Here is a 16,875-nt window from a genome sequence, read left to right as displayed (position 1 = left end):
CAATATTTAGAGCATGCCTCACTCTCCCTTTCCACGCAAGGGAATCTATTTTGACTGTTTACCCTCTAGTTTGACAAACTGTAAACATGTTGAACTTAAGAGATGGCATAAAAACATTTTCATGAAATTTGTTATTGCGTATGTTGTTTTTGAGATAAATTTAAAAAACAAAGGAAAACATGTTTGTACACGAAAAGCAAGCAGTATAAACAAGTTATTTGCACCGGAGTGCAAGTCTGTGGAGGCACTGGGTGAGTATCTAAGCTAATCCTCCTGTAACTCCAGCCCAGCCTGCCCTACTGTCACAGAGCATTGACTATGCATTTCGTGCACCTCTCTGGAGAATGCTGAACTGGGTGTTGTAGGTGGTGGCATGCAGTTTGGAGGAGATTCCAATCTCCTCCTGTACACAAGGGAAAGACATCTTGCTAGCAGAGGACACCAACATACCACCTGGGGGTCAGCAGGAAGGAGGCAGAGAAAGACTGGCCAGACTGATAAGGTTGTGTGTGCCCATCCCCCGGCCCCCTCCCCACCAACTCTCTCCCTGCTTGCCTACTGAAGGAAAAAAACGCAAATACTGCATGGTGGGTGGGTGGGTGTGTGTGTGTGTGTGTGTGTGTGTGTGTGTGTGTGTGTGTGTGTGTGTGTGTGTGTGGTCAGTAGCTTTTTTATATTGGTTGCCCTTTGACAGCCTGAACTTCTGGGTCTTATCTTAGGGAGGGGCAGGCTTTTCTAAATTAATACTCAGAATAAAACAGGCCTCTTCAGTATGGCCAAAGCTGAGTTAAGAGAGGATCCAGCTTCTGGGAAGGGAAAAAGAAATAATCCGAGACAGCGATTTCCTCTAAACAAAAGAGGGAGATGTGGCCCACTCCCTCCTGCACTGATGACAACGTAGTCATGGGGCCATAAAAGTTACAAGGGATGCTGGGAAATGTAGTCTCCAGCTGGCAGTCCTGTTGTGGAACTGAAGCTTTGTTACATGAAAGGAAGTGAGAAAAGATTTTGGTGGAGCAATTCCTCACTAGGGCATGGATTTTAGTGCTACACCAAAACTCCTTCTCCTTTTCTCCCACCTTTTACCAGAGATGTATTTATGTTTTAAAATTTCCATCATGCACAGTGAGACTGCTCACACAGAGCAGAATCTCCATGCCTCCCCTCCTCGCCCCAGAGGCGACTGCCCCATCACTTATAGAGCAAGTACAGTCCCGCCCTCACCTTCCTTCTTCCTCAGTGCACTATTCATTTTTGCCATGAGCCAAACATTGTTACTGTGGGTTTCCAACATCCTAGTTGGCCCCAAGTGCAGCATACTCTAGCACGTGTTGAAAGTGAGTGCACACCATTGAATGCTTAGTCACCAGGAAACCACCAATTCTAGCTCACAATCCACTCAGATCCTTACATGGCTTTGGATTCCTCTATGTTAAGCCAGGAGGGACTTATATCAAGGTAATAATGATAACTATCACATATCAGGGCCTACTATAATCAGGGCTTTGGGCTTGGTGCTCTGCGTACATTTTCTTTAATCTCTTAAACTATATTTCTAGGCAGTTTCGGGAATCACCTCCCCAAATCCTTGTTCCTTACTCTGGAAGGAACCCAAACTACAATAGTCATCTTAGATTAATCATTATCTACTCCCAGGGCTGGGGAGAGACTCATGTAGCATATGAGTGTCCAACATTACAGGACATCAGGCTCTGATAGCTGGGTAAAATTGTTCCAAGACCCAATTTCAACGTGTGCGGGAGGGCTCTTTTTCCTTCACACCATCAAGCAATTCTCAGACACCAGCTGGGTGTCCTAAAATTCAACTCACTTCTGACACTATCTACGCAGAGATAGTATCTACAGATTAAGGGTTCAGTCCTACAAGACTGCCCCCTGCAACCACTACTTCATATGTCAGTCACAAGTCCAGGTTGTCACCTGTGACCTACAAGCTATAGATTGGAGGTTCCTTCTTGGGTTTGATTAATTTGCTAGAGTAGCTCACAGAACTCAGAGAAATCTTTTATGTACTAGATCACCAGTTTGTTACAAAAGGATATAACTCAGGAACAGCCAGATGGAAGAGACACACAGGGCAAGGTATGGGGAAAGGGTGCAGAGCTTCCATGCCCTCTCCAAGCACCACTCGCCCCAAGTATCCACGTGTTCACCAACCCGGAAGCTCTCTAAACCCCATCTTTTTGGGTTCTATGGAGGCTTCGTACAGAGGCATGATTGATTAAATCATTGGCCTTTGGCAATTAACTCAATGTCTAGCCCCTCCCCAGAAATCAGGAGGTGGGACTGAAAGTTCCAACCCTCTATCCTTGGTCGGTTCCCCTGGCAACCAGCCCCCATCCTTAGGTGCTTTCCAAAAGTTACTTCATTAACATAAAGCCAGTTTTGTTGGAAAGGGACTTGCTATGAATGATGAGATACAATTTTACCTTTACGGCTCTGAAGATTTTCAAGAACTGAGGACAAAGGACCAAATGTTACAACAACAGATGTTTCCAATGCTCTTGTGCTCAGAAAATTTCAAGGGTTTTGGGAGCTGTGAGCCAGGAACTGTGGACAAAAACCAAATATATGTGAGAAATCTATTTTGGTCATTGGAATGACCAAATATATACATTTCTTATAAATCGCAGTATCACACTAGGAATAAAGGGAATAATTATTGTGTAGGCAGCTAGCAGTTGCCCCAAGGGGCTTAGTGAACTCTATCTTTCTATATCCAGATTAATGCGTAGCTAGCTGTTCACATACTCTTGAACGCATCTTTTCTGTGTTTTACAACTGTCTTGGAACAGAGATGACGCTTCTGTCAGGCCAGGACTGCTGGTATGGTCACCGGGGCTGCTCATCTGAGAGTGAGTCAGAGAGGCTCCGGATGGGCCCAGTGATCCCATTCAAGTGGGACCCATTTGTTTGGCAGCCCTGTGCATCCTCAGACCAGACCAGGTGGGCTACTGGACCTAGTCAAGTCCAAACTTGGCAAAGTGAGTAGCCAAACTGCCCCCGCCCAGGGTCACTTGGCCCTTCGTGGAAGCCTCTACCTCAGTACTACTATGTTCCATTGTGATGTCTGTTTTTCGGGCTGCCTTTGAGGTCTGGGTCCAGTCCCCTGCTCACCCGTGCACAGGCTTTGCTCGATTTGTGATAAGCTTCCCCCTATGGTTAGCTGCAGCCTTGTGGATATGGCTTGGCCAATAGAAGGCACCTCTGTGCAGGTGTAGCCAGGGACAGGATCATGGTTTATGAGCAGAACTCTGGTTGAATTTCAACCCACATCCTCCCCTGCTCCCCAATGGGCCAGGCACCTTTGTGCAGTGCGTGAGCTGTTCAGCCACACACAGCATACCTGCCAGGGGCCATATATTCATCTCTGGTTCCAAACTGCCTAGCACAGTGCCTGGGCATGACCTTGAGAGATTTACTTAGCTTTTTTCAGACTTATTTCCTCACCCGTAATACGGTGGTTTTAATAAGGCATTGTCTACTAGGACTCTTACGAGACTCACATAGACAGAGCATGTAAAGCAAGGGCTCTGTGGTCAGGTTTCCTTGGGTCCAAAGCCTAACTGTTTTACCAAGGGGTGTGGCTTTGGGAAGGTTACTAATTTCTCTAGGCCTCCATTTTCTCAACTGGGGATAATAATAGTGCTTACCTCATGGGATTATTGAGAAGATTAAATAAGATAATACATCTGGAATACAAAACCTAGAATCTGGTACATATCAACCATTCAATCGAATTTAGATATTTTTACATTTCGCTTTTATGTATAGCCCCAGTGTAGTTCCTACCACGTAGTAAGCAGTCAAAAAATAACTATCCGGTGATAAACAAATGGATGTGGAACCATCTGAAGCTGGTTGTTCACTTCTGAGAGAGCAGACTTAGCTTTGTCTTCAAGGACTTCCTTGGTAACTACCCCACCCCCCTCCAAGGGGGCCTGGAGTAACCTAGGGTGACTCTGGGACTCGCAACCAGCCAATCTTCATGCTTCATCTAAGCACAGAAATTTGCACAAAGGTGGCCAAGGATCAAGTATGGCTACTTGGGGTTACCTCATCACTCATGATGACTATAGCTGCTGGAGAAGACAGGATCCCTTCTTCTGGGATCGTGGGCAATAGTGCCTAAGGCTTAGCTACCAGTGAGCAACTTGGCGACCTCATGGGGGGAGGCTGCCATAGCCCATCACCAAAAAAGAAGCAGAGCTGAGAGGCGGAGAGGAGTAACAGAGCCTTAACATCATTGTTTTAATCCTGGATCTGGCCATACCTGAAGCTACCATGGCACTTGAACTTCCCAACTAGATAATTCTATTATTTCTTTTTTTAACTGAAGATATTTTGAGTTGGTTGTCTCTCATTTGCAACTGAAAGGACCATCCTACTAAAGCGTCCTGTATGTGATATGACTGAATGTTTGATACACAGCAGTAACAATACTTGTAATAGATAACATTTATTGAGCTTTATTAGATGCCAGACACTGTTCTAAGTGCTTTGCATGTATCAACTCAATTAGGCCTTAGGACTCTTTGAGGTAGCTATTGTTACTCCTGTTTTACAGATGGGAAAACTGAGGTACAGAAAGGTTTCTTGGCCAGCGATTTCAGAGTCAGGATTAAACTTACACATTCGAGAGAGCACTGGACCAAGCTTAGCTTGTAATGTTTTTCAAATGATGCTAACATTACCTTAAACAATTTTGAACTGCCTTTAAAAAGGATTATTATTAGAGCCAGTTTATTTCAGAAAATACATATTTCAGTGTGTAATCACATTTTGTGTTTGGCTATAAGGGCATTCCTGTGCTTGCTTAATTACTTTGTTTACTCCTGTGACCCTCAATGATATTTAGCTGTTCACACAAATCAAATTCACCCTTGAAGGACACACGTATGTGACCATTGAGGGGAATGTAACATTGGCCCTGAGGGTGATCCTAAAAGGCAGACTTCCATACCTGTTTGTGCCAGTTATGCTTTTGAAGAGGACATTTGTATACATATATCACAGTGTGCTGTTTTAAAAATAATCACATCAGGGATTTCCCTGGTGGTCCAGTGAGTAAGACTCCACGCTCCCAATGCAGGGGGCCTGGGTTCGATCCCTGGTCGGGGAACTAGATCCCGCATGCCGCAACTAAGAGTCCACACACCGCAACTGAGTTCTCATGCCATAACTAAGGAGTCCACGTGCGGCAACAAAGATCCCGCATGCCTCGACTAAGACCCGGTGCAGCCTAAATAAATATTTTTTTAAAGTTACAATGAAAAAAATACATAAAAATATTTGCATCATATTATGCTCACACCTTATTATTTTTTTCTTTTAAGTAAGTATCCAACAGAGGCAAGGCATCGAGCTATTTGCTTTAGGGACTCTGGTGACTCTAGCTGGTGTCCGGAAGGTGAACCAGCTCCTCAGCTGAGCCTGAGAAAGCTTATCTCGCTCCAGAAACAGAAGGTCACAGTGGAGAAGGAAACAGTCCATTGTTGTGGCTTGCATTTGGTGAACACTGCCAGGAGTCTAACGGAAGAGACTCTGAGAAAAAGTTGCAGGAATGACTTCCACCTCTAACACTCCTAGCGATCAAATCTGGATGAAGCATTTTCCCACGTGGAGAGATTAGGAATAGAGATGTTTCCCCAGATATTATGAAAGTCATTTAAAACATCTAAAATGTTGAAAGAAGAGTACAGTATGTATCTACCACCTTTATTCAGCAACTGTTAACATTTTGTTTGTACGGGTATGTGTTTGTGTGCATGTATGTGTGTGTGCATGTGTATATATACATACGTATATATATTTAAAATTTTGCTGAAACATTTGAAAATAACTTTCAGACATTGAGACAATTTGCCCCTAAATAGTTGAGCTAAAAATTAGGACATTCTCCAGCATAACACCAACATACCATTATCACACTTGAGACAATATTCCCTAATATCATTTGTTACCTTGTCATTACTCAAATTTCCCCCAAATGTCCCTACAACTTATTTCATAGGCGTTTTTTCCTCCACCCCCTCCAAACCAGGATCTAGTCAACACATTGCATTTGTTTGTTACATCTCTTTATTCTCCTTTATGTTAAAAGAATTGTGCGCTTTTAAAAACAAATATTGTCCCTTTGAAGAGACAGCAGCGGTCTTGAAGAAGTTTCCACAGTCTGGATTCATCTGCTTGCTTTCTCCTGGTGCCATTCACCTCGTCCCTTTTGACCAGGTATTTCCCGCAGCCGGAAGGTAGGTCCGGAGGTTTGACAAGATTCAGGTCACACATCTGGTGTGAGTACTTGCATAGGTGACGTCAATTGCATCTCATCAGGAGTCACATAATGTCAGGGTGTCCTACTATGACTGACACTAAATGTGACCACTAGGCTAAGGTGGTAACTGCTAGAACTTTCCATTGAAATGCTATCCCCCCCCACGCTTTACAATTAGAAACCAGTGGGAGATACCTTAACACCCTGCCCATACCCTGTGGGCAACAATCTTTCACTCAATGGCTTAGTCCATCCTACACACTTGAGAGCAACTCATGATAGCTTCATAGCTCTATTTCTAGAACACCTTCAACAAACTTTTTTTTGTATTTCTTATGAATTCTAGGTTATAAGTGTTCACTTGGCTGTTCTTCAGAAACAGCAAAATCTTGCTAAATGCTGATAGAGAAATTCTGCAAATACATGTAAACATTCCCTGTCGGGGACAGCGGGAAACATTCACACTTCAACATTGCCACTGGTAGTGGAGGAATCAGCTTGGCTATGAAAACCTCCTTTACTCTCCACCAGCAACCAAAGTTTTCAGATTCACAACACAGATGGGCTCCCAGCTGGCTAGTACCCCTAATACAGGGACTTTCAACCCTGATTATGCATTTGAATCATCTGGGAAGCTTTAGATTTGTGTTCTGATCCATTTGGATCAGAATCTATGAGGGTGAGGCCAAGCATAAGTATATTCTAAAAGCTTTCCAGGTGATTCTATTGGGCAGCCCAGGTGGGAACCACTGAAAAAGAAATTACAGTTGACGCTTGAACCATGCGGGGTGTGGTGGGGAAATGGTAGGGGCGGTGACTCTCTGTGCAGTCGAAAATCAGCATATAATTTATAGTCGGCCCTCCCTCTCCATGGTTCCTCTGTATCAGCCATTCTGCGTCCAAGGATTCCACAAACCCTGGAGCAGATTGTCTTGGAGTATCTGCTACTGAAAAAAATCTGCAGATAAGTGGACCTGCACAGTTCAAACTGTGTCGTTCAAAGGTCAACTGTACTTCAAAAAAAAAAGTAATCGTAATGTCACCATGTAACATCAAGACACCATATACCTTCTTCCAGAAGGGTGGTTGTCAAAATTTGGCTACATATCAGAATCATTTGGGGAGATTTTGTTGCTTCTGATAGCCAGGTTACACCCTGTACCAATTAAATAGGAATGTCTGGGCATGGGAACCAGGCATCAGAATGTTTTCAAGATATCAGGTGGTTCCAATGTACAGCTAAGTTTTGGAACCACTGCTCCAGAGACTTTTCCAAAGAGAGCTTTGGCTTGCTCAGGAAGGCATGTATATTAGTTGGAAATGTTTTTGGCAAAAATTAGCAGCAAAACCAGTTGACGGCAACTAAACTTGTGCAAATTTTACTTAACAAGAAGTCTGGAGGTTGATGTCGACAGCTCAGCTTCTCTGTACACTGGTGCCCAACCGAAGACAAGAGTTTTGGGTGAAGTAGAAAAGGATAGCTTTATTCCTTTGCCAGGCAAAGGGGGACACAGTGCTCCTGCCTTGATGAGGAGTTTTATAACCTACTTCAAGGGTGGGGTTGCTGACAAGGTTAGGGTGTGTGCAGGGAATTCTCTGGTGGCACAGTGGTCAAGACTCTGTGCTCCCAATGCAGGGGGCCCAGGTTCCATCCCTGGTCAGGGAACTAGATCCCACATCGTGCTGCAACTAAGCGTTTGCACGCCACAACTAAGGGGCCTGAGAGCTGCAGCTAAGACCAGGCACAACCAAATATAAGTAAGTAAATAAATAAATACTAACAACAAAAAAAGATTCGGGTGTGTGCAGGGTCTCAGGTGGTTGGGTCTCCTAATCTTGATGAGTTTCTCTGGTCCCTTTAATCTTGCCTCAGGTGGTTTCTTGATTAGCAACAGTTTGAATCTGCCCTTTGGAACTCAGGGAAGATCATGGAGGCTGGAGTCTTGTCTACAAGAAATGGGGGACAAAAAGGCCTCTGTGCCCGGGAGCCCCGCAGGGCCCCACTCGGTTTCAAGGTGACTCCAGGGTTTGTTCTGAGGCTCCATGATGTCATAAAGGACTCCTGCTCTGCCCCACGAAAGACATTCTCAGCTACTGGCTTCTTGTCCTGTTTTTCTTACCTTGTGGTCACAAGATGGCTGCCGCAGCGTTAGGTATTTTGGCTTCACATCAGCTTTCCAAGGTAGAACAAAGGTGGGGTGGTACATAAAGGCTTTATTCCTCTGAGGTTCTGTCATGTTATCTGAGACAGAGACTCTCCCAACCAACTTTCTCCTGCATCTCTTTGGCCGGAGCAGGCTCACATGTCTGCTTCTAACCTAACTCTCTCAAAGGAAAATGGGACAACATGATGGTTTAGACCAAACACCGTTAATCACCTATGCCTGGAGTGCCTAGACCTCCTTCCCTGAGAGGAATGGATTTCCACTCCTTGATGCTGATGTTCTGTCACCAGGGAAGAAGTGGGGTGACTGCTTGTTAGGCAGTCAACAAACTGTCTGCAATAATCAAGCAACGAAATGACTAAACGGAGGAAGAAGAGGAGAAATAGGACTTGGGAAACCACCGACTTCAGTTTTGCAAGACAGGAGCTCTAGCTATGCCTATTGCAGCAGCTCTGGCTGAGGCTGCTGGCACCGCACTGGAAATGCAGTTTTTGTTTTTTTTTCTGTAATCTGAAGGAATCTTCCAGGTACTCGTTTAAAGGCCTTGCCTGGGATTCATCTTCAAATGCCATTTGAGGGATTTCGAGGGTGGCACAGTGGTTAGGACTCCGTGCTCCCAATGCTGGGGGCCCAGATTTGATCCCTGGTCAGGGAACAAGATCCCGCACGCATGCCGCAACTAAGAGTTCACCTGCCGCAGCTAAGGAGCCTGCCTGTTGCAACTAAGACCTGGTGCAACAAAATAAATAAATAAACAAATATTTTTTTAAAAAGCCATTTGAGAAATTCCTGTTGGTGGCAATGGAAAGGGTCAGTTAAACAAGTTTGAAGCAGGGGACAGAGTTTGGCACCTGTCTTTCTCCTTTCTTCCCCACCCCAAGTTATTTGAAATAAATACAAAGTTGAACCCACAGCAGCCAAAGTTTTCTACATGACTAGTACCCACTTTCATGGTTCTGTTTATTTTTAAAAATAACAATAGCAACTTAAAAATATTTTGGTGACTGCAACTTTTCTGATGCCCTAAAGTATGTGCTTAGTCTCTGTTCTGGGTAAAGCAGCCTTGTTCATGAGAGTTCTCTAGTCTTGTAAATCATCACTGGAACCCAAGATAATATAAAAAAATAGTCTATGATCTCAATGCTCTGTGAGTTAATTCAGACCATCAAAGGGTAACCCTCCCAAGGCACAGCTCTAATCAACTTCAGTAACTAAGTCAACAAATGTAAAGCACATAAAATACTGCTTGACTTATATGAGCTCTGTATAGTGTTTGTTGTTATTGATCTGAAAACTCTTTCGAAATGAAAAGAGACCACACAATTTACACAAAGATAGCATGTTAATGATCATCAGTGGAGAGAGGGAAAGGGTAAGAGAACTAACACCTTTTGATCACCCTCCCTATTCCAGGTTCAGGAAAGACAATATATATACATGTGTTGTTATATTTAATCCTCACAACTAACCCCACGGGGTAAGGATTATTACAGCCACTTGACCAGTGAGGAAATTAAAGCTCAGAAAGTTGGAGTAACTTGTGCAAGATGATAAGTTAATAAGCAGCAAAGCTAACTTAGGTCTGTCTCGACCAAGCCATGCTTTTCTTAAGAAAACATGCCTCTTCTTTTTTTTTTTTGACAGAGTTATAGGATGAAATATATGGTGTATGGGTAAAAGCTTTAGTTATTTGTGGAAAAGGGCACAGCCATGTGCCCTTACAGCCATGGAGTTACAAAGGTATAAAAATGTGAGTCTTGTCTTCAGAGAACTTACAGACCAGTGAAGAAACATAAGTGCCAAAAAATGATGACTATTCATAATGATAACAGCTACGATGGTCACATATTTAGAATAAGGTAGATCTTGGAAAAAGAAATTCCAAGCCAGAAGGGGATTAGAGAAAGATTCACGGAGGACATAATTTTGACACGAGCCCTGGCTCCAGGACAGGGGGGAGTTATCCAGGCAGATGGTCTGTGGGAGGGCATTCCGGGGAGAGAGAACAGTCTGTGAAAAGGCAAGCAGATTGAAGAGAGCTCTGGGAATTACAAGCAGTTCGGCTCGTGAAATTTAAAGATAAGAGTGGCAGAAAACGAGTCCCTGGGGGAAAGAAGGTGCCAGGTCCTTTATGGTTTAGCTTTTCTTTCCTTTTCTTTTTTTTTTGATAAAAATAATAATTATGTAGCGATGTAATATCATCAAATAAGAGATGACTATGAAAACACAGAGGTCCAAAAGCAATTAATATTTTAAATATTCATGCCTGCAAAAGATTGGAGATGACCTAAATGTCCACCAATAGAGGATTGGTTAAATAAAGTTTGTATATACATGAATGAAAAACTATACAGCTATTTAAAAAGAGTGAGGCAAATCTAGAGTGTCCTAGATCAGATTCTCTAGAAAGAAAACCTAACAATTTATTTGGGTGGTACAAGCCCAGGATGGTAAGGGTGAAGCTAATGGGAAGTAAGGCAAGAGAAGGTGCAGTGCTATGTGTTCAACGAATTGCAAGGGGCACGGCGTTTCACTCAGCAGGTGGCTTGTAGGTAGGAACCATCTCAGAGTAGTCCACGGAGGAGAGAAAGGAGGGAGGAGTTACTGCTTGCTCCTCCCATTTCTTGTTTCTAATTGGTGGAGGTTTACACTCCCCAGTGATGTCATCTGGCCCTTGGCAGCACCCAGGAAGCTGGGCCATGTGCCTTGCAGGTGTGTTTCATCCAGGTCCCAAAGTGGGGGGCAACTAGTCTCAGGAGGAGACCAACCAAGAGAGAGAGGAGGAGCCTGTTGAGGAATTTTAAAAGGCATATAAAGATTTTTATCCCAACTACTATATTTCCTGGCTATGAAGTCTGAAACATAGATGTATTATTTTATCATATATTATATATTTTATCTTTTAAAAAATGTATTCCTTATGTTTCTAGACTGAATGGTCACCCTGTATTTTAGTGTAAAACAGGCTCCAAAATGTGCTCTAAATAAAAGACAAGGTACAGGACTTCCCTGGTGGAACAGTGGTTAAGAATCCGCCTGCCAATGCAGGGGACACAGGTTCGATCCCTGGTCCGGGAAGATCCCACATGCCATGGAGCAACTAAGCCCGTGCACCACGACTACTGAGCCTGAGCTCTAAAGCCCGCGAGCCACAACTACTGAAACCCGCGCGCCTAGAGCCCATGCTCCGCAACAAGAGAAGCCACCGTGGTGAGAAGCCCGCACACCTCAACGAAGAGCAGCCCCCGCTCTCAGCAACTAGAGAAAAGCCCGTGCGCAGCAAAGAAGACCCAACGCAGCCAAAAATAAATAAATAAATAAATTTATTTATTTATTAAAAAAACCCAAGGTACAGAACAGCATGTACAATACGCTAACATTGGTTCAAATAAAGAATATATGTATGTTTATTTCTGCATAGAATTTCTCTGGAGGGAGACATGAGAAACCGATAGCAGCATTTGTCTTCAGGGAGACAAATTGGGTGATTGTGGGATTAAGAGGAAAACTCCCTTTTTACCATATACCTTTTAGTGCATTTCTAAGTTTGTACCATGTCAGACTATTATTTATTAATGTAAAAACTTATATTATACTGAGAAAACCATTTTTAACGTTAGGAAGATCACACCGGAAGTAGTAAAGAGGATTCTGAAGGAGATCATTTCACTCAACAGCTGAGCATCAGGGTACCTGGATGGATGTGGCTGTGAAGGCGGCAGACCCTGCCCCTGCCTAGACAGAGTTTACGATCTAAGAGAGAGGACAGTTAGACAAGAGGTAAGGCAACCACATGGGCTCTGGAACCCTAACCAGGTGAAGACAACAAATCCTTGCTCTGAGTGCACAGTCCTTAGTGCCGAAGAAGCTTTTTATTTCTGTGGCAAACCTCCCACATAGCATGCCTCCGTTTCTCAATTTTATATTGTTGATGTAGAGCTAGAACAGAGGTGCACACATTTTTCTGTAAAGGACAAAGAGTAAATATTGTAGGCTTTGCGGGCCACACTGTTTCCGTCATAACTTCTCAACTCTGCTGTTACAGCACAAAGCAGCCGTGGCCAATACCTAAAACACGAGCATGGCTGTGGTCCAATAAAATGACTGGAAGTTTTGCAAGTCTGTTGGCGGTTCCAATAAAACTCTGAATGTCATATAATTTTTATGTGTCATAAAATATTATTCTTCTCCTGATTTTTATCCAACCCTTTAAAAATGAAAAATCCCTTCTTAGCTTGAGGGGATTGTTTAACTGATAGGGGTTCAAGGGAGACTTCCAGCGGGCGGGGGAAGGGTCTGGTAATGTTTCTAGTTTTGACCTGGATGATGGTTACATAGATGTGTTTACTTTGCAAAAATTAATCAATTATGGTTTGTTCATCTTTCTCTGTATACATAAGTTTTTCAATTAAAAGGTTTACTTTGAAAAAGGAAAAAAAAATCCCTTCTTAGCTTGCAGGTGGTACAGAAACAGGCAATGGGCTCTATTTCACTTGTGGGCTGCGGTTTGCTCACCCCTAAGGCAAAATATAGCTCCCATGTTCAAATTCCAATTCTGTTCCTGTAAAGTCTCAGCACCTCTCCAAACCGTTAGCTGGCTCTAGGAGCTAGCTCTGCTGGTCTACTAAACCTTTATGGTTCTGCTGCTGTTGCCCTGATTTGCATTTCATTTTGGTTTAACTAATTTGCATTTGTTCTCCCTAACGCTGCCACTCTTATTCTTGCCGCATCGTGTGCTGATTTGTAATGGTGTCCTGCGCGGCCATAAAGATCACTAAAGAAGATGTAATTCTTTTGTGACTGCTGGTTAATTCATTTCTGGACATTAGAACCACTTTTATGAGCCCCACACCATAAGCCATATGGAATATTATTATGTGTTCCCTAGAGCTTCTGTTATTGCCATCTGTCTGTGACTTCCTGTGTGGTTCCTCTGGCAGCAAGGAAATCATCCGTCAAAACGCTTCTATAAAGTAAGTTTTGAAAACCCAGTTCTAAATAACATCTGCCTCTGAAATGAGATGTACATTTTCAAGGCTTAAACGTTTGAAGCACATTAATAATGACCCCTATTGTGGAGCCGCAGTTGAAAATGATAAGAGTGTATTGTAGTCCGTCACCCGGGTAACATCCAGATACAAGCACTGCCAACGCGGCAAAACCCTCCACAAGTAAATCTCTAAAATCTCCCATTTTGAGGACTCTCACATGTTAGTCAGACCTTGGCATTCTGCCTAAGCTAGGCCTCTGTTCTTAAACACACCCAGAGTTTTCCATTCTTAACAGCCGTTGTTGTTTTTGTTCGTTGTTGTGTCCCTAGTATTTAATACAGCATGGAGCACTTAGTAGGAGTTCAATGAATTTGTGTGGATCTGAACCGAAATGTTGAATTACACCCCGTGAGTTTCTCGGTTACATCTCCACCAGTATCAATGATGGGGTTTTCACTCAGTGACACTGGTGATTGTTTGCAAAGAAAATGAATTGTCTGTTATGTTGTCTTGGTGGCTGATTACGAATGTATGTAAGATGCATATTTATATGAAGAATGTGGATGAGATATTCAGAGTAAAGAAGTTTTAGATCTTCAGATGAATGCATAGTACAGATTGCTCAGGATCACCAAATGTGGATGAAAGTGTCTTGACCTCTCAGTGAGATCTTGGTTTAAACACTCGTTTTGACAAGCTCTAAAAATATTAAAAAACAAACAAACATAGGAAAATTCCCTCCTACCATCTTGGATCTATTTTGGTCTCTGTGAAACAAGAACAAACATCCCTGCACCGGGGAATACAGATGTGAAAAGAAAGACAAGTAATTTTTAAAGGCAAACAAATGAGTGGCACCCGTAAGGAGAGTGCAGGAGTTCTCCTCAGCTTGAGTGGGTTTAAGAATCAGGTGGAAGGCGTGTTATACATGCAGATTCCTGCATCCCACCAGAGAGATTCTGGTGTGATAGGTCTGGGTTTGGGCAAGGGACTCAATGGATTTACTAAAGTTCCTAGGAGATTCCAATGCAGGTGGTGCATGAAACAGGCTGTGAGAATACCGACTTATGGTTTAACAGGGAAGATAGAAAAGAAAATCAATGATTAATTTCAGATCCCCCAAATAAGTCTGCTTAGTTTGTTCAAGTGGTGTTCACAGGCTGTGGGAAACTAGTGAGATGATGAGATTGAGGAGGGTACAACAGTGGTACAAGGGGTGTGTTCTCCCCTTACTTCCCACATTTCCTGTCCTTTCCACTGGTGACTCTAATCCTAGGTTTCTTTCCAGAGTTGGCATATTTGTTAGGATTCAGTTGGGTTCTGTGTGTTACCAAAAAAAAAAAAGGCAGTGCTTACACAAGGTAGAAGTTTATTTTTCTTACTTGAAAACAAGATCCAGAGTTAAGTGGTCTAGGGTTGGGATGGTGGCTTCACTAAGTTGCTAAGGATCTGCCAGGAGACTTTTAGTTCTCCATTCTATCATCCTGAGGGTGTGGGACCCTCAACCTCATGGTCCAAGATGGAAACTATAACACCATCAGTCACAGCATCGTTCCAGGCAGTGAGATAGAGATAAGAAAGAGTAAAGGGAGAACCAGCTATCCTTTAAGGAGGCTTCCTAAAATTTGTCAGGCCTTTCTGTATATATCTCATTGGCTAAAACTTATTCATATTGGCTCACCTAGCTGCAAGGAATGCAGAAATGTATTGGTTATTCCCCAGGCATCTATACGCCAAGATAAAGATCAGTGTTTCTATTAGTAAGGAGTAAGGGGAGAATGAATGATGGGGTAGGCAAACAGAAATATCAGGTCTAGGTGGGATCCTGGGGCTTGAAGATTGTTTCACTGGGCCTGGACCTCTGGCCACAATGACTCCTGCTGCTGCGTGATGTGGAAGCACCCTAAGAACAGACACAGCAGAGAAAATCCGGTGGTGCTGGTAAGTAACTGGTAGAGGACTATATATAGCTCAGGGGTTGCCAGACACAGGTTTTCTAAGTTCGTGGCATATGAGTGCCCTCTGCCCTCTGTCTTCTAAAGTTCATTTCCCTCACTGTACCCACATCTATAAGAGATACAGAGACAACACTTCTGAACAGAATTCACGTTCCGGATTTGAGACTAAATAGCCTATAACTCTCAGTAACTTGGCTGCTAAAGGCTTTTGTTTTTATTGCTCTAAAACTCAGGTAATTTCTGATTTAGCTACCTCCCTCATACAATTGTTTTGCTTAACAAATGATGTATGTGAAGTGCTTTTAAACTTTAGGGCCAGATTCACATGTATATTATTTTGAAAAAATACCCATCAAATGTAGGCTAAAGATAATGAAAGTAGTTTGGATTATTTAAATTGGGTTCATACACCTAAAACTTTAATTTAGAATTTCCCATTAGCAGGTTATGTGAATAATTAAAATTTCTAATTTAACCTGAAGGAATTTTCTCCTACTGAATTTTTAATGAAATATCTAAACTATGGCTATCTCAGCTACTGCCCCCAGTTCTTCCTGATTCACGTAGCTCATGAGCACGAGAAATCATCTCTCTCGAAACTGTTCGTTCTTGAGAATCTTCTCATTTCTTCCTTACATCAAATTCAGATACTTTATATTGATTTATTTATCTTTTAAAAAGCTTTATTGAGGTATAACTGACATACAAATAACGTCACATATTTAATGTATACATTGTGATGAGTTTGGACATAGGCAAACACCCATGATGCCATCACCAAAATCAAGGTACTAAACCTATCTATTACCTCCAAAAAATTCCTTGTTTTCTTTTCTGGGTTTGAGTGTGTGTGTGTGTGTGTGTTAAGAAGTTTTGACATGAAATCTATCCTCTTAACACATTTTAAAGTGCACAATACCATATTATTAACTATAGGCGCTATGTCATACAACAAGATCTCTAGGATGTATTCATCTTGCATAATTGGAACTTTACAAGACTGCTCAGAAACTAGCTAAGCAACTGTCTGCTCATTGTTTATCTCAGTGTACTTCTGGTGAAGGTATACTTAGTGCTAAAACATTCTCAGAGAAATTGAGCCTCAAGGTTCAGACGGCTGCTTTATTCCTACAGACCCCTAAGCCCTTATGTTAACAAGTCCCTGGGCTTGGCTCCATATAAGGACCCAGGTTTGTAGACTAAGGTGAGGGAGGCACTGGCATTCTTGCCTTGCCTGTAAGAATCTCCCCTCATCCAAACTGTGCCCGTTTGCCAAAGCTCAGCACGAATACCACACTCTCCATTAAACCAAAAGTGATTTCTTTCTCTTCTGAGTCATGAGACTAATTCATGGCTTTCTTGTGGCACCTACCTTACTCTGATGTGACTTATAGTGGTTTGTATATGTATCATGTCTCCAGTCGACTGTAAACCGTGAGCAGAGACTGCGCCACACATCTCTGTAC

At 42.8% G+C, this 16,875-nt stretch overlaps 1 protein-coding gene across 1 annotated transcript in view; it reads right to left on the bottom strand.

The window, feature by feature from the left end:
* The window catches only part of PGM2 (phosphoglucomutase 2), a 153,173-nt gene that overhangs the window by 97,941 nt on the left and 38,357 nt on the right, over nt 1-16,875 (bottom strand). Inside the window, exon 3 of the mRNA XM_079920692.1 lies at nt 2,451-2,571. The gene's annotated coding sequence lies outside the window, so the exon portion shown is untranslated. The remainder of the gene's footprint in view (nt 1-2,450; nt 2,572-16,875) is intronic.

This window comes from Stenella coeruleoalba, assembly GCF_951394435.1.
Source record: "Stenella coeruleoalba genome assembly, chromosome: 4".
NCBI classification, from domain to species: Eukaryota; Metazoa; Chordata; class Mammalia; order Artiodactyla; family Delphinidae; genus Stenella; species Stenella coeruleoalba.
The sequence above is the reverse complement of the archived record's forward strand: the minus strand, read 5'-3'. Positions and strand labels throughout refer to the sequence as shown.